The sequence below is a fragment of the Pseudophryne corroboree genome, chromosome 3 (genome assembly GCF_028390025.1).
Source record: "Pseudophryne corroboree isolate aPseCor3 chromosome 3, aPseCor3.hap2, whole genome shotgun sequence".
Lineage (NCBI taxonomy): Eukaryota > Metazoa > Chordata > Amphibia > Anura > Myobatrachidae > Pseudophryne > Pseudophryne corroboree.
This window is the reverse complement of record NC_086446.1, coordinates 692,499,805-692,524,890: the sequence shown is the minus strand read 5'-3', so window position 1 is coordinate 692,524,890 and position 25,086 is coordinate 692,499,805.

Genomic DNA, 25,086 nt, shown 5'->3' with positions numbered 1-25,086 from the left:
GAGGAGTTCCCCAAAGACGTGTTATGTCTGCAAAGACTTCTTGATGAAGTCCCCACTCTCCTGGATGGAGATCGTGTCTGCTGAGGAAGTCTGCTTCCCAGTTGTCCACTCCCGGAATGAAGACAGCCGACAGAGCGCTTACATGATTTTCCGCCCAGCGAAGAATCCTGGTGGCTTCCGCCATCGCGACTCTGCTTCTTGTCCCGCCTTGGCGGTTCACATGAGCCACTGCTGTGACATTGTCTGATTGAATCAGAACCGGTAGGTTTCGAAGAAGACTCCCCGCTTGTCGAAGGCCGTTGTAAATGGCCCTGAGTTCCAACACATTGATGTGTAGACAGGACTCCTGGTCTGACCAAAGTCCCTGAAAAATTTTTCCTTGTGTGACCGCTCCCCATCCTCGGAGGCTCGCATCCGTGGTAACCAGGATCCAATCCTGAATTCCGAACCTGCGACCCTCCAGCAGGTGAGCACTTTGCAACCACCACAGGAGAGACACTCTGGCTCCTGGGGACAGAGTTATTTTCCGATGTAAGTGCAGATGGGACCCGGACCACTTGTCCAGAAGGTCCCATTGAAAAGTCCTTGCATGGAACCTTCCGAAGGGAATGGCCTCGTTGGCCGCCACCATTTTTCCCAGAACTCGAGTGCATTGGTGAACTGACACCCTTTTCGGTTTTAGCAGGTCTCTGACCATGTTCTGGATGTCCTGGGCTTTCTCTATTGGGAGGAAGACCTTCATTTGTTCCGTATCCAGTATCATACCTAGGAACGGTAGTCGAGTTGTCGGAATCAACTGTGACTTCGGTAGATTTAGAATCCAACCGTGTTGCTGGAGCACTCTCAGAGAGAGCGCCACACTGCTCAGCAATTTCTCTCTTGATCTCGCTTTTATCAGGAGATCGTCCAAGTATGGGATAATTGTGACTCCATGCTTGCGCAGGACCACCATCATTTCCGCCATTATCTTGGTGAAAATCCTCGGGGGCGTGGAAAGTCCAAACGGCAACGTCTGAAATTGGTAATGACAATCCTGTACAGCGAATCTCAGGTATTCCTGATGGGGGGCATATATGGGGACATGAAGGTACGCATCCTTTATGTCCAGAGACACCATAAACTCCCCCTCCTCCATGTTGGCTATTATCGCTCTGAGTGATTCCATTTTGAATTTAAATCTTTTTATGTACAGGTTTAGGGATTTCAGATTCAAAATAGGTCTGACCGAACCGTCCGGTTTCGGGACCACAAATAGGGTTGAGTAGTAACCTCTTCCCTGCTGGTGCAGGGGAACCTTGATTATCACTTGCGGTATACACAGCGTTTGAATTGCAGCTAACACTACATCCCTTTCCGATGTGGAAGCTGGTAGGGCCGATTTGAAAAATCGGCGCGGGGCACCTCCTCAAATTCCAGTTTGTAACCCTGGGAAACTATTTCCAACACCCAGGGATTCAGGTCTGATCTGACCCAGGCCTGACTGAAAAGTCGAAGACGTGCCCCCACCGGTGCGGACTCCCTCAGGGGAGCCCCTGCATCATGCTGTGGGTTTTGGAGCAGCCGGGGAGGACTTTTGTTCCTGGGCACCTGCCGAAGCAGGTGCTCTTTTGCCTCTGCCCTTACCTCTGGCAAGGAAAGAGGATCCCCGACCTCTTCTGGACTTGTGCGACCGAAAGGACTGCATCTGATAGGGTGGTACTTTCTTTTGCTGTTGGGGAATATATGGTAAAAAATTTGATTTACCTGCTGTAGCTGTTGAAACCAGGTCCGTCAGCCCATCCCCAAACAATACATCTCCCTTATAGGGTAGTACTTCCACATGTTTTTTGGAATCCGCATCACCCGTCCATTGGCGAGTCCATAAGGATCTTCTCGACGAGATAGACATGGCATTGACCCTAGAAGCTAGCAATCCAATGTCCCTTTGAGCATCCCTCATAAATAAGACTGCGTCTTTTATATGGGATAGAATTAAGAATATAGTATCCTTATCCATATTATCAAAGTGATCTGTCAGCTCATCTGTCCAAGCTGCAATTGCGCTACACACCCATGCCGACGCAATTGTCGGTCTTAGCACAGCACCCGTATGAGAATAAATACACTTTAAGGTAGTTTCTTGCCTGCGATCTGCAGGGTCCTTAAGGGCCGCTGTGTCAGGAGACGGTAGCGCCACTTTCTTGGACAAGCGCGCCAGGGCCTTGTCCACAGTGGGGGGTGATTCCCAAATCTCCCTGTCCTGTTTAGGGAAGGGGTATGCCATATAAATTCTTTTGGGTATCTGCGGTCTCTTTTCCGGAGTCTCCCAAGCTTTTCCAAAGAAATCATTTAATTCATGAGATGTGGGAAAATTAATAATCTGTTTCTTTCCCTTAAACATGTGTACCATAGTGTCGGGAACCGAGGGTTCATCCTCAATATGCAACACATCCCTTATTGCCACAATCATACACTGAATGGTTTTAGTCACCCTAGGGTGCAATTTTATCATAGTCGACACTGGAATCAGAATCCGTGTCGGTAGTAGTGTCTTGTGTTAAGGGACGCTTTTGAGACCCCGACGGGCCATGTGAGTCGGTCCAATCCGAGGATTGACCCCCTGATGTCCCCCCTAATTCAGCCTTATCAAGCCTTTTATGTAAAGATGCCACACTTGCATTCAACATATGCCACATGTCCATCTAATCCTGAGTCGGCACAACCGACGGGGACACACCACTCATTTGCTCCACCTCCTCCTTGGAGAAGCCTTCCGCCTCAGACATGTCGACACACACGTACCAACACCCCACACACACAGGGATTAACCTATAAGGGGACAAAACCCCAACCAGGCCCTTAGGAGAGACAGAGAGAGAGTATGCCAGCACACACCCAGCGCTTAAAAACACTGGAATATATATGACCAGATAGCGCTTTTTATATATATATAACCTTAATTCCCACTCACTGCGTCGCCAAAGTGCCCCTCTCCTCTTTTTTCCAGCCTGTGAAGTTCAGCAGGGGAGAGATCAGGAAGCCAGTGTATCTCATGCAGTTTCTGTGGAGAAAATGGCGCTGGTTAGTGCTGAGGATCAAGCCCCGCCCACCCTACGGCGGGCTTCGGTCCCAGTAATTCTATATAAAAAATGGCGGGGGATTTTAGGATTTACTGTCCCACAGCCTAATCCTGCTTTATATTGCCAAAAAATGAGGAAACTTGCTGCCCAGGGCGCCCCCCTTCCCCCCCCCCCTGCGCCCTGCACCCTTCAGTGCCTGCTTGTGTGTGTGTACTGGGAGCAATGGCGCGCAGCGTACCACTGAGCGCTTACCTCATGAAGATCTGATGTCTTCTGCCGCCTGATGACTTCTTTGCCTTCTCATACTCACCTGGCTTCTATCTTCGGCATCTGTGAGGAGGACGGCGGCGCGGCTCCGGGACGAACCTCAGGTGAGACCTGTGTTCCGACTCCCTCTGGAGCTAATGGTGTCCAGTAGCCTTAGAAACAGTGCCCAACTTGACAAGCCAGCTCTGCTTCTCTCTCCTCAGTCCCACGATGCAGGGAGCCTGTTGCCAACAGGACTCCCTGAAAATAAAAAACCTAACAAATTCTTCAAAACAGAAAACTCTGGAGAGCTCTCTGCATTGTACCCTTTCTCCTCTGGGCACAGAATCTAACTGAGGTCTGGAGGAGGGGCATAGAGGGAGGAGCCAGTGCACACCCATAGTCAAAGTTCTTTTTAGGTGCCCTATCTCCTGCGGAGCCCGTCTATACCCCATGGTCCTTACGGAGTCCCCAGCATCCTCTAGGACGTAAGAGAAAGGGGCATGTTCTTTTGGGAAGGGGTATGGCCACACAATAGTGCCCCCAATTCAAATTACGCCACACCATATTGCTCTTTATTCACATTAGACCACACAGTAGTGCCTTTTCTATACATTACGCCACACAGTAGAGCACCTTATACACATAATGCCCACATTAGTGATGCCTTTATATACATAATACCACACAGTAATGCCCCTTACACATGACACACATTAATAATGTCCTTATAAACATAATACGCTTTAAACATTATGCCAACCTTTATTAATGTCCTTATACACATAATGACACACATAATGCTCCTTACACATATGTTGCACATTATTAATGCATGTATACACATGACACACATAATGCCTCTTACACATATGCCGAACACTATTGCACAACGAACCTACCCACACACAGCACTCACATGGCTGCTAACATTGTGACCTCTTCCTCTGCTTGGATACAGATGTGTCCTCATACATCTTGCCTCAATATGCCATGCAGCTCCCATCCAGCTCTGCTAACGTTGGTCACCTTTTTTTGCAGAAAATGCATCTAATTTCATTGCTATGTGACTAGAACATACAAGCAGCTTCTACTGATTAAAATTATATGTAGCAAGCCTATATTCTGTGTGCCACTGTGGCTGTATCTGCATATGAAATGCTAAGTTACAGTGATTTCCAGGAATACACTGTAATGTAGCATTTCATATGCAGATACAGCCACAGTCACACACAGAATATAAGCATGCCGCATATAATTTTAATCAGCAGAATCTGCTTGTGCCCCATGGCATTCCAAGTGCGCTAGGCATTTGCCTAGGGTCGGCTCTGGCAGAGCCCATCTATAAATCAGTATGCCAGCTGCTGCCCTTTTGGCAGTCGAAAAGTGACCCTAGGGTTTTATATCATTTTATTGGTCTTCAGATTTTAGCAGCGCCCCATAATTTTATGGGGCATTGCTAAATGTTATGTGGGTTAATACGCTGTAATACTTCACCTTTGGTCACAGGTTCGAACCCCACTAGGGTTTTAAAATAAAAATGTCCCTTTCTCATATTTATTTTAATTAATATATTTATTGCTTTATACCTGAATGGCCTTATAGTCAATTGACTATCAAGTGGACTAATGTAACATTAATTTAACAAACAAAAGTCCATGATAAACAATTTCTATAACCTGGAAGAGAGTAATACTCCTAATTAGTGCAGATAGGTGAGTGGGCGAATTCACTTCATCACTCCACATAGGGTCATAACTTGAGCAGGGGCAATAAAAATATTTTTAGTTATTAGCATTTCATGTTTTAATATTTTGTCAAAATCCAACTGATGTCCCTTTTGTATAAGCTCTGCCCTCCAAGGTCCAGGTTTTTTTTTTATGTCAGGAAAAAAAATGTATCTGGGATCCAGGTTCGAAATCCACGCCCTGCGACTCAACTCGGGGGCCACCCTGTCAGAGGTGTGCTAGGACTTACCACTCTCCCCGGTGTGAGGTATGCTAATGCTTACCACACTCCCGGGTAGGCGTGCCAGGTCTTATCACACTCCCGGGTAGCATTCCATGCGAAATGGTCGGGGTGGGTCTCGAACCCACAATGCCGGTTTCCCAGACACTGACGCAGACACTACGTCACAGTGCCTGCCAGTAGCTGAGAGTAGTTCTAGGACCCATGACGCTTAGTTACTATGACATCATGCTTCTAGGCACTGTGCAGCAGAACCACCAGGGCAGGAGAGTCTGTTATAACTGTGACCCTTTTATGTTTCATATCAAAATATTTTAGCTGTTTTGTAATAAATTGTGTAGGATTATATAGATTTTAAAAAATAAAATATGAATTTCTTATTAATCATTACAGTTTAGTAATTAATGTGATAATAGTTTAATTTAAAGTATTTATATAGTAGGGAAAAGTGACGATGGACTAAAGGACTCACTGGGAAATATTGAGTGGACACTAATGGTCACCTGAACATTGGGGGATGGAGAACTTTCCAGTGGCCCTCGTGCTTATGCTGGTGCCCTGTTAATACATTCAGGGCGGATGGCAAGGGTGACGTGCTCAAGTCTTGAAGTTTCTTGGTGACAGTCATTGAAGTTTCCAGACAGTGGTGCTGAGAACTGGGCACATTGGCCGGGAGAATCTGAGTATCCGGGGGAAAAAGAAGCTGTGTCTGTGAGCAGACAGCCCATACTGCCTGCCAATCCAAACTGACATGCCCCTGCAACTCACACCCACCGCTGGATACCGCAGAAAGGGACAGATGTACTAAGCCTTGCAGAGTGATAAAGTGGAGAGAAACTACCAACCAGCCAGCTCCTAACTGTCATTTTTCATATACAGTCGGTAACATGTCAGTTAAAAGCTGATTGGCTGGCACTTTATCTCTCTCCACTTTACCACTCTCCAAGGCTTTGTACATCTCCCCCCCAGTATGGGCACTCCACACCCTCTACACAGCTGGATGTCAGTCACTATAGCTGTCCACCCTTCTTACTGTACCCCTCTCCACCAGCACCTGCATACAGAACGGGTCTCTCCCCAGCCAGCTGTCAATCACCATCAGCTGCCACTCATCAGACTGGACACCATACCTACTGATATTTGAAAGCAAGAGCCCTAATAGCCACCGAAAGCCAGGACAGTGCCCAGGGCCAGACAAACAATGGGACGGATGGATCTCCAGGCCTCCACATAAAATTAGGCCCATCATCATGCCAGTATGATGAAAACATTTCACCTAGCTGTCCACACGGTCGGCCCTAAATCATAAGTCTTACAATTGTATTTCTAGTTTTCTCACAAAATTCTGCAATTTTTCTTTTTTTTATGTATTTTGTTAAGACAGTGCGTCTGATAGTGTAGGGGTGTACACACCTACACAACACTGACCACACCTACACGGCACTGACCACACTCACATGGCACTGACCACACTCACATGGCACTGATCACACCCACATGGCACTGACCACATCCACACAGATTCGGGGGGAGTGTACAAGGAGCAATAGGCAGATTATTGGTGGAGGATTGCTGAGGTCTGTAAACACTCTCATGCACTGTAGCCACATACAGACACAGCAGCACGAATCATCCACAGCAGTGAGCATAATTCCCATAGACATTGCTGTATAATAGTTCAGAGACACGGAACACCAGTCACCAGAATACACTTCAGGAAGTATGAAGTATAGACACTGGCACTGTCTAGGTGACCTGTGTGGAGAGTAGGAAGGGTATTCTGTATCTCTCTGGCTAATCTGTGATACATGTGAGCGGTCCAAGCTTCCAGCAACGTTAGGGTACACTAGGGCATCTAGTGTATCTCACTTATTATAGGAAAGAGTGGTGAAGCAGGGTAATAATAGAGAGGTGTAGAACTGCCGCTTCCTTCCCCCTTTCGCCAGTCACCAGAGCACATAACTGTGTTAGGCAGCTGCAGCAAAGCCCACATTGTCACGAAGAGTAACTAACCTCAAAGCCCCCTAATAAAATATACAAATCCATACTATTTACTGGTGTCAGACATCCAGGTTGGGCTATGTGTAAATCCCATTCACATACCTTCTTCCACCTTCCATGATAAAAGAACTGTGCCCTCAATTTGCAGAACCCAGAGCCGCCCCTAATCAATATGATGCACTAGGCAAGATTTAAAGGTCGACATGAGTTTTTTATGTTTTTTCGGTGTCGTTTTCTTCGTAGAGTGACCGGGAACCCCAACTAGTGCACCGCTTCGCTCGCCATGCTTCAGGCATGGTGCCTTCGTTTTGCTCGCAACAGATTACCGTTCCAATTGTAGTCCACGTGGATCGTTAAGTATGAAAAGGTTCCAAAAAAGAAAAACATTGGGAAAAACTCATGTCGACCTTGTTCCTGTCGACCTTTTGTCCATGTCGACCTAAGGTGTGTCGACCAATTGGTGTCAACCTAAGGTGTGTCAACCTTTTATTTGTCGACCTGGAGTCCGGATACCCCTCATACATCTTGCATCAATATGCCATGCAGCTCCCATCCAGCTATGCTAACGTTGGGCACCTTTTTTTGCAGAAAATGCATCTAATTTTCATTGCTATGTGACTAGAACATACAAGCAGCTTCTACTGATTAAAATGATATGTAGCATGCCTATATTCTGTGTGCCACTGTGGCTGCATCTGCATACGAAATGCTAAGTTACAGTGATTTCCAGGAATACACTGTAATGTAGCATTTCATATGTAGATACAGCCACAGTCACACACAGAATATAGGCATGCCGCATATCATTTTAACAGCAGAATCTGCTTGTGCCCCACGGCATTTCAAATGCCCTAGGCATTTGCCCACTTTGCCTATGCCTAGGGCCTGCTCTGCCAGCAGCCATGAAAACAGTGACTGCCCATGACAGCTTCTTACCCCCAGAGGCTGGCATCAGTGGTTAGAAGCGTCCAGTGTGGAATCCAGAATGGCCACCCCTTGTCCAGGTTGGATGTGTGTAGTCACCATGAGTGGGACTCTCGAATATCCTGCTGCAGTATCATTGTCTGTGATTTTATTTGCTGTGGTAGACCATTCCATCTGGAGAGTATCAGGTGTTTCAGAGGCCTGGAGTGAAATTGGGCATATTCCACCATGTCAAAGGTGAATACCATGGAGCCCAGGGTCTGCATTGCCGAATGGATCGAGACCCTTTGACTGTGAAGTAGGTTGTGGATGCACAACTCCAAAGCTGCAACCTTGTCCTGAGGAAGGAAAATGCATTGTACTTTGGCATCCAGCAGTGCTCCAAGGTGGAGCATCCTCTGGGACAGGAGGAGTGAGGATTTGGCCCACTTGATCAGCCATCGTGACTCGTATGTGATGGTACATACATAGTCTGTGGAGATTTCACCAGAACAAGGAAGTTGTCTAGGTAATGGAGTATTCAAATTCCCCGAAGATGGGCCGCCATCACCGCCATGAGCTTGGTGAACACCGAGGGAGCTGTGGACAGTCCAGAGGGTAGGGCCTGCAATTGGAAATGCTGGTGTAGGACAGCAAATCAGAGAAATTGCTGATGACAGGATGCTATAGGTACATATCCTGAATATCCAGGGAGATCATATAATCCCCAGGTCGCATAGCCAGGACAATGGATTTGAGAGTATTTATGGGGAAGTTGGGGACCTTGAGGTACTTGTTCAGCAACTTCAGATTCAGAATGGGACAGTATAACCCATTCAGATTCTGAACCAAAAAGAGTGTATAATAGAACCCTTGTCCCTGTTGATGTCATGGAACAGGGATAATGACACTCGACTGTAGTAAGGAGTGGATGGCTCTTTTCAGCACCTTTTCCAGCGATTGTCAATGGAGTGATAGGAAATTACTGTCTGGGGGGACTCTTCAGAAAGGAGAGCGCATACCCGTGAGATTCCACTTCTTGAACCCAGGCGTCAGTTGTGATTTGACGCCATGCATGTTCGAACTGAAGAAGATGGCCTCCCACCATTGGGTCCCCCAGGGGGAGGCCCGCTCCATCAGACTGAGGGTTTATCCTCTGGCTTGGTAGTTGTGTGTCTAGCTGCCCAGGCCTGCTTGATTTTGGGTTTGAAGGCCTTGACAGCGTGAGATAGTCTTGGAAAGGTCTGACCTTTGGTCTTGCCCTGTGGGCGAAAGGACAAAGCCCAAGGCCACACTGAGGAAGCAAAGGTAGACAAGCTGTCTTAGAGGTTATTGACAATCTTATCCAGTTCCCGTCCATATAGTAAATCACCCATGTACGACAGGGCTTACAGCACCTTCTTGGCATCCGAAAACGCTTTCCAGGAATGGAGCCACATTATGCGGTGTACTGCAATGGAAACAGCGGAAGCTTTGGAGGATAACAGAACAGAATCCAAAGCAGCTTCACCAATGTAATAGGCCGCATCCCTGATATTGGCAATTAGAGACAATTGTTTCTTGGTAGGTTCAGACATGAAATGGTGTTCAAGGTTGCCGGCCAAAGTTTCCATGACTTTAGCCACCCAGGCTGAAACTGTAACTGGTCTAATTGTGGCTCCTGTAAGGGAGTACAAAGATTTAAGACATGCATCCAATTGTCTATCCAGTAGTTCATTAAGAGAGGATGGTTGGGATAGGAAGGATGGAACTTTTAATTAAACGTGTCACATGAGCATTCAACATAGGTGGATTTTCCAGTTTTGCACAATCAGTAGTTGGGTAATGGGTAAGAGGAGCTGAGCCTTTTGGGAACTGTAAATTTTTTAGTAGGAGTTTTCAATACCTCATTCCTAGCTTCCGAGAAGTGATCCAATTGTGGATACTCAGCTACCACTACCTTCTGCCATTTGCGCAGGATCCTTAGTTGTAAGGGCTGGTTCTGCATCTTCTAGTTGAAGTGAGAATTTGACCGCTCTAATTAATGCTGCTGCATTAATTTTGGAGTACACCTCCTCGTCCCTGAGGGGGATTCAGCATCATAAATCTCAGCTTGATCTGCAGTAGCAGATCATTCCTCAGAATCAGAGAGTGGTGTAGAAGGCACAGTGGGGATAATTCAGACCTGATCGTAGCTGCAAATTTGTTAGCAGTTGGGTAAAACCATGTTCACTGCAGGTATGGCAGATATAACATTTGCAGAGAGAGTTAAGAGGCCTACACATTCAGTGATGTTCCGCCGAGGTGCCCGACGGCCGATACGGCCGGCGGGCGACCTGACGGCGGGGGGGGGGAGATGACGGGGAGAGTGAAGTTTCTTCACTCCCCCCCGTCACCCGGCTCCATAGCAGTGCATGCTAATATGGACAAGATTGTCCATATTGGCCTGCATGCATAAGCGACGGGGCACCAATGATGAACGAGTGCGGGGCCGCGCATCGTTCATCGTTGGTGCCTACACACTGAATTATATGAACAAGTTCTCGTTCATTAATGAACGAGAATGTTCATATTGTTCAATGTTATCTGCCAGTGTGTAGGGCCCATTAGATTTGGGTGGGGTGTGTGCAAACTGAAATCTAAATTGCAGTGTAAAAATAAAGCAGACAGTATTTACTCGGCACAGAAACAAAATAACCCAACTCTCTCTGGAAATGTTATATCTGCCCCACCTGCAGTGCACTTGGTTTTGCCCAACTGCTAACAGATTTGCTGCTACGTTCAGATCTGAATTACCCCCAGTATGCTTAGTGGCAATAAGTGCATGCAGTGTTACCTGGCCCTGTACAATGTTCTGAAATGCAGCAGAGGAAGAAGCCAAACTCTGTATATAGAGCCTAATTCAGACTGGATCACTGCAGCAGCAGCAATCGCAGTCTGAAGCCCTTTGGGGAGTGCGCACGGGAAGCACAGTGAGATGCTAAAAGCATCTCAGGGCTGCGATCCCCTATGCCTGATTAACAGGCCGAAGTGGTCACGGGGTGGGAGGGGGCGTGCCAACGTCATTAGAACGCTGTTGGTGGGGCATGGTCCAGACAACGCAGGCATGTCCGGTCCGTTGCAGGAGGTGGGCCGCGCCACCTGCATGACATCACACACAGCCGCTGTGACCTGGGACGTGGTGGGTAGCTGCCTGCCAGCAGACCTTTAGAACTCTGTGATGGCTACCCAGCGTCCCTAAAGGAAGGAAGGTGAGGAAGGAGCAGACCAGGGTGGGAAGACCACAGAGGAGGGCGCTCTGGGGTTGGCGGTGGAGCTGCTGGGGAAGCGCTCCCCTTGGTGACTTCCACCACCGGTACTCCTGGTCAATACAAGGGTAACCAGCGCCAGTATACATGTAGCCCTGGTGGTCTAGTGTGTCCGCAGAGCACTTTATGGTCTGGGACCACATCAGTGCCGCCGGTCCACCTACATAGGACTGCGCAACTCGCAGGTCCCTTAAGTGATAATAACCCGCCTTACCTGTCCACCATGTGTCCAGTGCAGTCCAGGGTGTCCCCTGTGCCTCTACTAGTGGAAGGGTGCAGGGGTCCCGTCAAAATCACCAACCCACTTGTGATGTCGTGGGCCGGTGGGGGTGTTGGAGCATCAGCACTGGTGTCCCTGGATCCTGCTCATTAAAAAAAAAAACATAGAAATAAATAAAGCTTTGCATTGCTGCAGCTCATGTTCATTTGTGACCAGCTCCAGACCCTGAAGTATCAAAAGCATGGGGTAGAGGTATGAGGGGAGAAGAGCCCAGTGCATCCTGGGAGGCTCACAAACTTTGCTGTTCGGTGCCAGTCCTGGTCTCCACCAGCCATACCCAAGGTTAACCGTGTGGAGACCATGGACCTCAGAAGAAGAAAAACTATTAACACTTCTATTTTTTAAAAGCATTTTTCCCACACCTGCCTAAAACTGTTGCACAGTGCTGTATGTAACATTGGAAGATGGGATTTGGTGGCAAGAGCTAGCGGTAAATAAAAAGGGAACTGCAGAGACAAGAGACGGTGAGGGCCAATCAAAATAAAAAAGGACAGATGGAGAGAGAGAGAGACACTGGGGTAATTCAGAGTTGATCGCAGCAGCAAATTTGGTAGCAGTTGGCCAAAACCATAGGGGTCATTCCGACCTGATCGTAGCTGTGCTAAATTTAGCACAGTTACGATCACTTACATTCAGTGATGTCACAATCGGGGTGCGGCCTGCACCCGGGTGTCACCCACCGAGGGGTTTCACCAAAGTGTCGGCTCCTGCTCAGTGACAGGAGCCGGGTACTGCACTGAAACATTAAGTGCAGTGCCCGGCAGTCACTGTGAAGAAGCCGACACTGCAGTCTCCAGGGTCAGCCAGCACGTCCCGCACCCCCTTAGTCACGGAAACGGGGGTCGGGAAGCGTAGCCATGCCCATGGGCAGCCCAACCACACCCCCATCTCGCAAAGTCACACCCCTTCTGACGGCACTTACGAAGTCACGCCCCTTTTTGAACAGAAGCCGCACCGGGTGTCAAACATGTAAGTGACGCCTCTGCTTACATTGAAATGCGGGGGGACGCCCAGCACAGGGCTAGCCTGCCCCGCATGTCAGGCCAGCACCCCCTGCACAAGTACAAAAGCATCACACAGCGCAATGTTTTTGTACTTGAAGAGTAACTCCCAGCTAGCGCAGCTCCTGTGGCAGGCTGGGAGTTACTCGTCGCCCCCACACAGTCCGGCCGCGCCTGCATTGGCCGGGCTGCACCCACAAAACGACGGGCAAACGCCGCCGTGCCGCCCCCTCCCGCCCAGCGACCACCTCTGCCTGTCAATCAGACAGAGGCGATCGCTAGGCAATGACTGCCGTCGGCTGTCAGCCATGCGCCGGTGCACTGCGGCACTGGCGCATGGGCAGTTCTGAACTGATCGCTGCGCTGCGATGAACTGCAGCACGCAATCAGGTCAGAATTACCTCCCCCATGTGCACTGTAGGTGTAGCAGATATTAACATTTGCAGAGAGATTTAGATTTGGGTGGGTTATATTGTTTCTGTGCAGGGTAAATACTGGCTGCTTTATTTTGACACTGCAATTTAGATTTCAGTTTGAACACACCGCACCAGTGGCGTGCGGTGAGGTCAGTGGCTGGGGAGGCACAAGCAGCTAAACATCTACCCCGCCTTCCCCAATAGAGTGGGGGGGGGGGGGGAGTGTAGCCCCCCAATACCAGCACCAGTCAGAACCAGCCAGGGGAAATAATGCCATAGCAGGGGAGACACTTGGTATGGGGTCCCCCTGCCATAGCATTAATCTGCCCCCCCAAACTAGTCAGCCCAGGGATGGATTTCCTCAGAAGTGGGGACCCCAAAAAATAAAAATAGGGTCTCCCTCCCGAGCAATAACCAGCTGATAGCCCAGTGCTATGCCCCGCACTCCTGGTGGCGGTGGGTGCGGGGTTCATTGTTAATATTGTTCTTTACAGGTGGCCTACAGGTCCCAGCAAGCCTGCCCCAGCATGCTGGCACCTGGAGAACCACAAGTGCCAGCATGCCCGGACATAAATAAAATAAAAACACCACACTATCTTTAAAAAAAAAGTTTATTAGACAGGATCTTCACCTGGGGGCAGCGGCCTTTAAGCTCTTTTGCATTGCCGCTGCCTCCCCAGGGCTTCCGGCGTCTTCACCTGGGAGGCAGCGGCCTTTAAGCTCTTTTGTATGGCCGCCGCCTTCCCCAGGGCTTCTAGCGTCTTCACCTGGTGGGCGGCGGCTGCTAAGCTCTTTTGTATAGCCGCCGACCTTCCAGGACTTCCGGCGTCTTCTGCCTTCAGGAGCTCTTCTCTGCTCCTCCTCCGCCATCGGACTGATGCGCCGTTGCCTCGCGCTGACTTATATAAGTCAGCCGGAGGGGGCAGGCGATGATGTAGCGAGCCGTGATTGGCTCGTGGCGGCCATCTTGAATTTAAAAAATGACGCTGAGGCGCCATTTTTTAAATTGATACCGCTCCGCTGCCAAACTCTGCACCTCTGCCACTTACCGCTGCCACCCGCCGCCCGCACCTCCGCCGCCAGCACTTCCGCCGACGCCCGCATCTCCACCGCGCACACACAGTGATTGACAGCAGATCCAGTGACGAATCCGCTGGCCAATCACAGTGCTTCACTGACAGGGACGTGCTTTCATGGGTTGAAAGCACGTCCCTGTATGAAAGCAGCACCTCTAATGGTGACGCTTTCCCATGTATTTTCAATGGGCTTTTAATGCCCATTGCTAGGCCCAGCCCGCCCCCCGCTCCCATACCTTTCCCATTCACAGCGGGAGGGACCACGATCGGTGCCTCCCAAACACATTTAGGCAGGGAATGTGATTAGATTAATATAAAGCAGATACTTATGACACTGAATATGTGTCATAAGTATCTTCTTTATATTATTTTAATCATTAATGACTGCACGTCCCTGCACCCAACCCAAATCTAACTCTCTCTGCACAAGTTATATCTGCCCCCCCTGCAGTGCACATGGTTTTGCACAACTGCTAACAAATTTTCTGCTGCGATCAACTCTAAATTACCCCCACAGAGAGTAGCAAAAATAATAAGCACAGTAATAAATAGCTCATGCAATGGCAATGCCTGGTACAATCAGGGGCGTAGGGAGGGTGGCTCAAGTGGAGCTCAAGCTCCAGGCGCTGAAGATATTACAAGGCGCCGCAGTCCAACTCCACCGTCACCAGCCGGCCGGCCGCCCGCCTGCCCAGCCTCCTGCTGCTCCTCGCAGCTGTTCAATCAGTAACAGCTGCCTGAGGTGTTTCCTCCCTCTGCGCTCCCGAGTCCCGCGTATGATCATCAGATGTCAGATGGGCGGAGACACTGCTGGAGAGAACAGGAGGCTTGGAGAGAGGAGCTGGGATGCACATAGTATTTAAAAAAAACAAAAAACTTAAAAGAGGTGCATTCTGGTTGCGCAGCTGTGCCTGCCTGCCTGATGCTATTTAGTAAAATATGTTATTTTATATATATATATATATATATATATACAAAAAGTCCGTGCGCAAGTCTATTCTCCAATCCGTGGAACCACAAGTCCCAGTTTCCAGAATATAATTTCCAAGACCAACCAGGTGTATCCTATGGTGTCTATAGGTCTCCGTTGCACATTAGATCTTTGAGATCGGCGTCTCCTCTAAGCCAGTATCCACTACCAGCAGACAATGATTTCTACAATATGAATGAAAAAGGGCGCCTCATAGTGCATGAACCAGTTTTAAACAAGGAATTTATTTTTCACTTCTTTATACACACTCGGTTTAAAAGTGACGTACCAGATGCGGCGGTCTCAACCACCGTAAGTATACACGTATAATAACAAATGAGTGGGTATACCACCAACAGTAACGATCAGCTGGCTCACCACCGACGTCTGCTCCTTCACGCCAGGCCACACCCCTACGCGTTTCGTCACGATGGACTTCGTCAGAGGGTTGGCTCGGCGTAGCACAACCTTCCAATATATAGTGACACTCATCCAATCTAGATAACGGCATTATTACCACATTTAGATAAAAATAGCATCAACGTGAAGCAATTCTGCTGCTATTTAAATATACATCTATACTTTTATATTTAATACCAGCCATAAACAATTCTAATACTTTAACAATGAAAAATAATCAAAACATTAAAACTTTAAAATCTATTTAAAACCACCTATGGGTAGTTTCATTAAACTCACCCATTAGTTCCAATTAGCTAAAAAACCTTTCTACCAAGGTGTCTATATTTTAAACTAAATAATGAATTTAAAGAATCCCCTCCTCCTCTGGTTTTTAACTCAAAAATGGAGTGATTTCAATACCTTCATTTAAGCCTGCTGGGTATAACGTTTTAAGGGTCATTATCCAAAAGGTCTCTCTTCTAGCCAACAATTTAAGTCGATCTCCACCTCGTTTATCCAATTTCACATTTTCTAACCCCATAAATTTCATTTTATTTGGGTTGCTTTTTTGGCAGGTTTTAAAGTGTCTGGGAACACTATGATTTTCAAGATTGTTTTTTATATTCCTATAGTGCTCTAAAATACGTAGTTTTAAAATTCTTTTAGTTTTACCCACGTACTTTTTTCCACAGCCACATATAAGCATATAAACCACAAATGTGGTACAGGTTGAGTATCCCTTATCCAAAATGCTTGGGACCAGAGGAATTTTGGATATCAGATTTTTCCGTATTTTGGAATAATTGCATACCATAATGAGATATCATGGTGATGGGACCTAAATCTAAGCACAGAATGCATTTATGTTACATATACACCTTATACACACAGCCTGAAGGTAATTTTAGCTAATATTTTTTATAACTTTGTGCATTAAACAAAGTGTGTGTACATTCACTCAATTCATTTATGTTTCATATACACCTTATGCACATAGCCTGAAGGTCATTTAATACAATATTTTTAATAACTTTGAGTATTAAACAAAGTTTGTGTACATTGAGCCATCAGAAAACAAAGGTTTCATTATTTCACTCTCACTCAAAAAAGTCCGTATTTCGGAATATTCCGTATTTCGGAATATTTGGATATGGGATACTCAACCTGTATTACAATTAATAAATTGCTTTACCTGATATTCTTTTTCTCCCCCACTATCTACAAATGTTTGTTTCCCTGTTAACCCATATGTGCACATTTTACAATTGCCACAATTATAGAAACCATTCTGTTTCCTCAAGAAAGTGCTACTTAAAGTGCTAGTTTCCTTAATGGGAGGGAGTTCACTCGGAGCCAAATGATTTTTCAGAGTTTTTGCTCTTCTAAACACCAAACTAGGTTTCTCTGTTATTGCTTTACCCAGCACTGAATCCATTTTTAAAATGTGCCAGTGTTTTTCCAAGCTGTTACGGATGTCATTCACTTTTGCATTATACTGCGTAACAAATGGACAGTCCAGTTTTTTATGTTTACCTTTCATATGTTCCAGATTTTTTTCTTTATACTGGATCAACTGTTTTCTATCTAATAGCCGCGTTTTATTAAGAGCTGAATCTACCAGATGTTTGGGATAACCTTTTTCTTTAAATCTGGTTACGTATATACAGGTTGAGTATCCCTTATCCAAAATGCTTGGGACCAGAGGTATTTTGGATATCGGATTTTTCCGTATTTTGGAATAATTGCATACCATAATGAGATATCATGATGATGGAACCTAAATCTAAGCACAGAATGCATTTATGTTTTATATGCACCTTATACACACAGCCTGAAGGTAATTTTAGCCAATATTTTTTATAACTTTGTGCATTAAACAAAGTGTGTCTACATTCACGCAATTCATTTATGTTTCATATACACCTTATACACACAGCCTGAAGGTCATTTAATACAATATTTTTAATAACTGTGTTTATTAAACAAAGTTTGTGTACACTGAGCCATCAGAAAACAAAAGTTTCACTATCTCACTCTCGCTCAAAAAAGTCCGTATTTCGGAATATTCCGTATTTCGGATATTTGGATATGGGATACTCAACCTGTATTAGCCTGATCCTCGAATTTACTTATATCTGTACAATTACGTTTTAACCTAAGCAATTGTGAGAAGGGGAGATTTTTCTTCCATTTATCATGGTGACAGCTGTTATAATCCAGGTAGTTATTACTATCAACTGGTTTAAAATAAGTGCATATGTCTACATTATTTCCCTCCTCTTTAATACCAAGATTCAGGTCTAAATATTGAATTTGTGTTCTATGCGTATTAAATGTAAAACCCAAATTATATTCATTAACTTGTAAATGCTGTACAAACTCGGAGAACGATGTTTCAGAACCCTCCCATACTATTAACAAATCGTCTATATATCTCTTAAACATCACAATCTGATCTTTATAAGGATTATTATTATATATGCAATTTTGTTCCCATTCCCCCAAGTATATGTTTGCAAGACTTGGGGCGCAAATCGTCCCCATCGCCGTCCCGCAGCGTTGGATAAAATAATCCCCCAAAAAAGTAAAATAATTGTGTTTTAACACAAACTTCAAACAATCCACAATAAAATCAATTATCTTACTTTCCATGGACGGGTCACGTGACAAAACTGCTCTTACACAATCGATCCCTTTATCATGAGGTATCAACGTGTAAAGGGAGTTTATGTCTATAGTGCCCCATGTGTAACTATCTTTCCATTTAAAAGTATCAAATATTTGCAACACAGTCATAGAATCTTTCACATATGATTCTAATAGAGGGACATATTTTTTTAAATAAATATCCACAAACTCTGATACTCTCGATGTCAGGGACCCTATGCCCGACACTATCGGGCGTCCAGGAGGATTTTCTTTATTTTTATGTAGTTTAGGGAGATGATATATTGTAGCTATTCTTGGGGTTTCATTCATTAAATAGGAAAATTCATCCGAACTTATCACATTATCTGTTTTTCCTTTATTTAATAGATCAGCTAATACAACAATAAATTCTTTGGTGGGGTCCCCCTTTATTTTTTCATAGGATATAGGGTCAGCTAAGAGTCTTTCCATTTCTTTTATGTAATTACTTCTATTCATTATAACTAACCCCCCACCTTTATCGGCTTGTTTGAACACTAATTCTTTATTATTTGTCAAACATTTCAATGCTTGTGATTCATCATGTGTAAGATTTCTATCCTTTAGTTTCAAATTTATGCTCTCTAAATCCTTTTTAACTAATTGGTGAAAGAGATCAAGGTGAGAACCCTTTGATTCGACCGGGTAATAGTTGCTTTTATTTTTCAACCCCGTCATATTCACTGGTTTATCATTATCCCAGTTTTTCATTATAGCCTCGTTTTTGAGAAAATGACGTTTAAGTGTCATATTACGTATATATAGATTTAAATCCATATTCAAATTAAACTGGTTCACTCCCACTGTAGGGGCGAAAGATAGACCTTTTTGTAAAAGATTATTTTCAGTTTGGGACAAAGGGACATTAGATAAATTAAAAATACCCTTATCTACAGGGGGTGCTAGTATGGAACTCTTTTTTTGTTTGTTTGCATTTTTGCCTCCTCTTTTTCCTCGTCTTCTCTGGATCTTTTTCGTGTTAGCGAGAAAGGTTCTCTGTCTCCTCTCCCTCTTGGTAAATAACCATGGTCTCTCTGATATCTCTCTAAAAAAGACAAGTCTTCATTTTTAGTGGATCCTAACACTTGGAATCTATTTCTCTGAGCTACGGGGGTAGATTTGTTAAAACCCATCGGATTCCTCCATGCCTTTTCTCTGGGCACTTTTTGCCACATTTCCCTTTCCTGTTTCCTATAGGGGACAGATCTTCTAGGAGAATGATTATATTCATAGTTATTAATAAATTTAGTCTTCCTAGGGGATTTTATAAACCTTTGACTCATAGAAGATTCTCTGCTATATTCTCGAGTAACAGATTCATGTTTCAAGTTCCTAAATTCACTCCGTTTTTGTGACCAATCTTTTACTTGTCCTTTATCATAGTCCTCCTTATCCCGTTTAAATTTTTTCGTTTTAACTACACAGATCTCTTTCTCCATTTTTTCTACTTTAACCCCAACATAGCTAATGAATTCCTTCATATCGGGCTCATTCAGGATCTTTTCCAACTCTCTTTCTTTTTCAGAAATGGAGCTTTCTAATTCCTTTATAAGGGTTTTCTTTTCAAACACAATTAGCCTCATTTATTCTAATGAACACTCATTTAGTATTCTATCCCATTCTTTGATAAATTTATCATTAGTGGCTCCAAAAGTTGGATTTTTTGATATCCTTAAACCTCTTGGGACTCTTCCACATTTAATATAATTTTCTAGGGATACAATGTCCCACCAGGTTCTAGATTCTTTTAGCACTAGTTTTTCAATGCTAAGGAAGAGATCCTCATTAGAGGTCTCCTGAGAATAATTAGCTGTAATATCGTCAGAAAACACTTTTAAGCATTCTTGCAGTCTATTGGATCTTAAATCAGCAAATTTAAACATTTTCTTCCCCGGAGATATATATGCAGCAACAAACAGTGGATATAGGAAAGGAATAAAATATACAAAAAGTCTGTGCGCAAGTCTATTCTCCAATCCGTGGAACCACAAGTCCCAGTTTCCAGAATATAATTTCCAAGACCAACCAGGTGTATCCTATGGTGTCTATAGGTCTCCGTTGCACATTAGATCTTTGAGATCGGCGTCTCCTCTAAGCCAGTATCCACTACCAGCAGACAATGATTTCTACAATATGAATGAAAAAGGGCGCCTCATAGTGCATGAACCAGTTTTAAACAAGGAATTTATTTTTCACTTCTTTATACACACTCGGTTTAAAAGTGACGTACCAGATGCGGCGGTCTCAACCACTGTAAGTATACACGTATAATAACAAATGAGTGGGTATACCACCAGCAGTAACGATCAGCAGGCTCACCAGCAACGTCTGCTCCTTCACGCCAGGCCACACCCCTACGCGTTTCGTCACGATGGACTTCGTCAGAGGGTTGGCCCGGCGTAGCACAACCTTCCAATATATAGTGACACTCATCCAATCTAGATAACGGCATTATTACCACATTTAGATAAAAATAGCATCAATGTGAAGCAAATCTGCTTCTATTTAAATAGTGTCGGGCATAGGGTCCCTGACATCGAGAGTATCAGAGTTTGTGGATATTTATTTAAAAATAATATGTCCCTCTATTAGAATCATATGTGAAAGATTCTATGACTGTGTTGCAAATATTTGATACTTTTAAATGGAAAGATAGTTACACATGGGGCACTATAGACATAAACTCCCTTTACACGTCGATACCTCATGATAAAGGGATCGATTGTGTAAGAGCAGTTTTGTCACGTGACCCGTTAATGGAAAGTAAGAGAATTGATTTTATTGTGGATTGTTTGAAGTTTGTGTTAAAACACAATTATTTTACTTTTTGGGGGGATTATTTTATCCAACGCTGCGGGACGGCGATGGGGACGATTTGCGCCCCAAGTCTAGCAAACATATACTTGGGGGAATGGGAACAAAATTGCATATATAATAATAATCCTTATAAAGATCAGATTGTGATGTTTAAGAGATATATAGACGATTTGTTAATAGTATGGGAGGGTTCTGAAACATCGTTCTCCGAGTTTGTACAGCATTTACAAGTTAATGAATATAATTTGGGTTTTACATTTAATACGCATAGAACACAAATTCAATATTTAGACCTGAATCTTGGTATTAAAGAGGAGGGAAATAATGTAGACATATGCACTTATTTTAAACCAGTTGATAGTAATAACTACCTGGATTATAACAGCTGTCACCATGATAAATGGAAGAAAAATCTCCCCTTCTCACAATTGCTTAGGTTAAAACGTAATTGTACAGATATAAGTAAATTCGAGGATCAGGCTAATATATACGTAACCAGATTTAAAGAAAAAGGTTATCCCAAACATCTGGTAGATTCAGCTCTTAATAAAACGCGGCTATTAGATAGAAAACAGTTGATCCAGTATAAAGAAAAAAATCTGGAACATATGAAAGGTAAACATAAAAAACTGGACTGTCCATTTGTTACGCAGTATAATGCAAAAGTGAATGACATCCGTAACAGCTTGGAAAAACACTGGCACATTTTAAAAATGGATTCAGTGCTGGGTAAAGCAATAACAGAGAAACCTAGTTTGGTGTTTAGAAGAGCAAAAACTCTGAAAAATCATTTGGCTCCGAGTGAACTCCCTCCCATTAAGGAAACTAGCACTTTAAGTAGCACTTTCTTGAGGAAACAGAATGGTTTCTATAATTGTGGCAATTGTAAAATGTGCACATATGGGTTAACAGGGAAACAAACATTTGTAGATAGTGGGGGAGAAAAAGAATATCAGGTAAAGCAATTTATTAATTGTAATACCACATTTGTGGTTTATATGCTTATATGTGGCTGTGGAAAAAAGTACGTGGGTAAAACTAAAAGAATTTTAAAACTACGTATTTTAGAGCACTATAGGAATATAAAAAACAATCTTGAAAATCATAGTGTTCCCAGACACTTTAAAACCTGCCAAAAAAGCAACCCAAATAAAATGAAATTTATGGGGTTAGAAAATGTGAAATTGGATAAACGAGGTGGAGATCGACTTAAATTGTTGGCTAGAAGAGAGACCTTTTGGATAATGACCCTTAAAACGTTATACCCAGCAGGCTTAAATGAAGGTATTGAAATCACTCCATTTTTGAGTTAAAAACCAGAGGAGGAGGGGATTCTTTAAATTCATTATTTAGTTTAAAATATAGACACCTTGGTAGAAAGGTTTTTTAGCTAATTGGAACTAATGGGTGAGTTTAATGAAACTACCCATAGGTGGTTTTAAATAGATTTTAAAGTTTTAATGTTTTGATTATTTTTCATTGTTAAAGTATTAGAATTGTTTATGGCTGGTATTAAATATAAAAGTATAGATGTATATTTAAATAGCAGCAGAATTGCTTCACGTTGATGCTATTTTTATCTAAATGTGGTAATAATGCCGTTATCTAGATTGGATGAGTGTCACTATATATTGGAAGGTTGTGCTACGCCGAGCCAACCCTCTGACGAAGTCCATCGTGACGAAACGCGTAGGGGTGTGGCCTGGCGTGAAGGAGCAGACGTCGGTGGTGAGCCAGCTGATCGTTACTGTTGGTGGTATACCCACTCATTTGTTATTATACGTGTATACTTACGGTGGTTGAGACCGCCGCATCTGGTACGTCACTTTTAAACCGAGTGTGTATAAAGAAGTGAAAAATAAATTCCTTGTTTAAAACTGGTTCATGCACTATGAGGCGCCCTTTTTCATTCATATTGTAGAAAATAGATAGATATATATATATATATATATATATATACACACATACATACATACATACATACATACATACATACACACACACACATATATATACAGGTTAAGTATCCCATATCCAAATATTCCGAAATACGGAATATTCCGAAATACAGACTTTTTTGAGTGAGAATGAGATAGTGAAACCTTTGTTTTCTGATGGCTCAATGTACACAAACTTTGTTTAATACACAAAGTTATTAAAAATATTGTATTAAATGACCTTCAGGCTGTGTGTGTATAAGGTGTATATGAAACATAAATGCATTCTGTGCTTAGACTTAGGTCCCATCACCATGATATCCCATTATGGTATGCAATTATTCCAAAATACGGAAAAATCCGATATCCAAAATACCTCTGGTCCCAAGCATTTTGGATAAGGGATACTCAACCTGTATTATGTATATATTTCTTTATATATTTATATACACATATATATATATAATGCAAGTGTGCGGCACTCCTAGCGACTAAACAGACAACTTTAAAATGGCATAGGTGCGGCAACGTTTCAGTGTCTTTTAATGTGTGGCATTTTCGTCAGCTGACAAAAATACTATACATTAAAGGGCACTGAAACGTTACCGCACCTATGCCATTTTAAAGTTGTCTATTTAGTTGTCAGGAGTGCCGCACACTTGCATTATATATATTAACTAGGTGCTTCATCGCGCCCTACGGGCGCTCTTCACACCGTCGCAAGGGGCTACGCCCCGTTAACCCCTGCATGCCTTTCTGGGGTTCAATATTTGTATTATATGGAGTATTACCTGCATTCCTTTGTTAGTGGGTAAATATTGCACAATGAAAGGGCGTGCAATGGTGAAGGAGGCGCAGACCCTTGCGACGGCGTGAACAGCACCTGCAGGGAACGATGTACAGAATGTAGTGGGTGCGGGGGGGACTGCGGATGGGGGAGGGTGTCTGTAGATGCTGCGGGTGGAGGGGGGGCGGAAGCTGGGGGGAGGCCGGATGGGGAACATAGTAACATAGTATCTGAGGTTGAAAAAAGACAATTGTCCATCGAGTACAACCTATTTGTGGTCTCCTATGCATGATGATTTGACTAAAATTTCTGACTGATGCTGCTGTCAGCCGTTGCATTTTATCCCTATTTATAGTAACTATAATGCATGACTATGCACCATACCCCTGGATATCCTTATCCATTAGGAATTTATCTAACCCATACTTAAAGGTGTTGACAGATTCTGCCATTACAACTCCCTCAGGCAGGGAATTCCAAACACGTATTGTCCTTACCGTGAAAAAGCCTTTACGCCGTATTGTGCGGAATCTCCTCTCCTCTAACCTGAGCGAGTGTCCACGAGTCCTCTGTGTTGATCTAACCAAAAACAGGTCCCACGCAAGCTCTGTGCATTGTCCCCTTATATATTTGTAGATGTTGATCATATCCCCTCTTAGTCTCCGCTTTTCCAATGTAAACATGCCTAGTCTTTCAAGCCTTTCCTTGTATTCCATCGTCTCCATGCCCTTAATTAGTTTGGTCGCCCTCCTCTGAACCTTTTCTAGCTCCAGGATATCCTTTTTGTAGTACGGTGCCCAGAATTGTACACAGTATTCAAGGTGTGGCCTCACTAGTGATTTATATAACGGGAGTATAATACTCTCGTCCCTAGCATCAATACCCCATTTTATGCATGCTAATATCTTAGGGTCGGGAGGTGCTGAGGGTGGGGGAGGGGCAGAGAAGTGGGGGCTGAGGGTGGGGGAGGGGTCCGGAGGCACTGCAGGTCGGGGAGGGGCAGGGGTGCCACAGGTGGGAGAGGGGCAGGTGCAGGGATGTTGCGGATGGGTGAAGGGTTCCGGAGGTGCTGTGGGACGGGAAGGGGCGGGGGTGCCGGGGGTGGGGTAGGGGGTCCAGAGGCGCCATAGGTGGGGGAGAGGCAGGTGCAGGTGGTGCGGCGGATGGGGAAGGGGGTCTGGAGGTGCTGCAGGTGGTGGAGGGGCAGGTGCAGGGGTGCCGTGGGTGGGGGTAGGGGTGGGTGAGGGG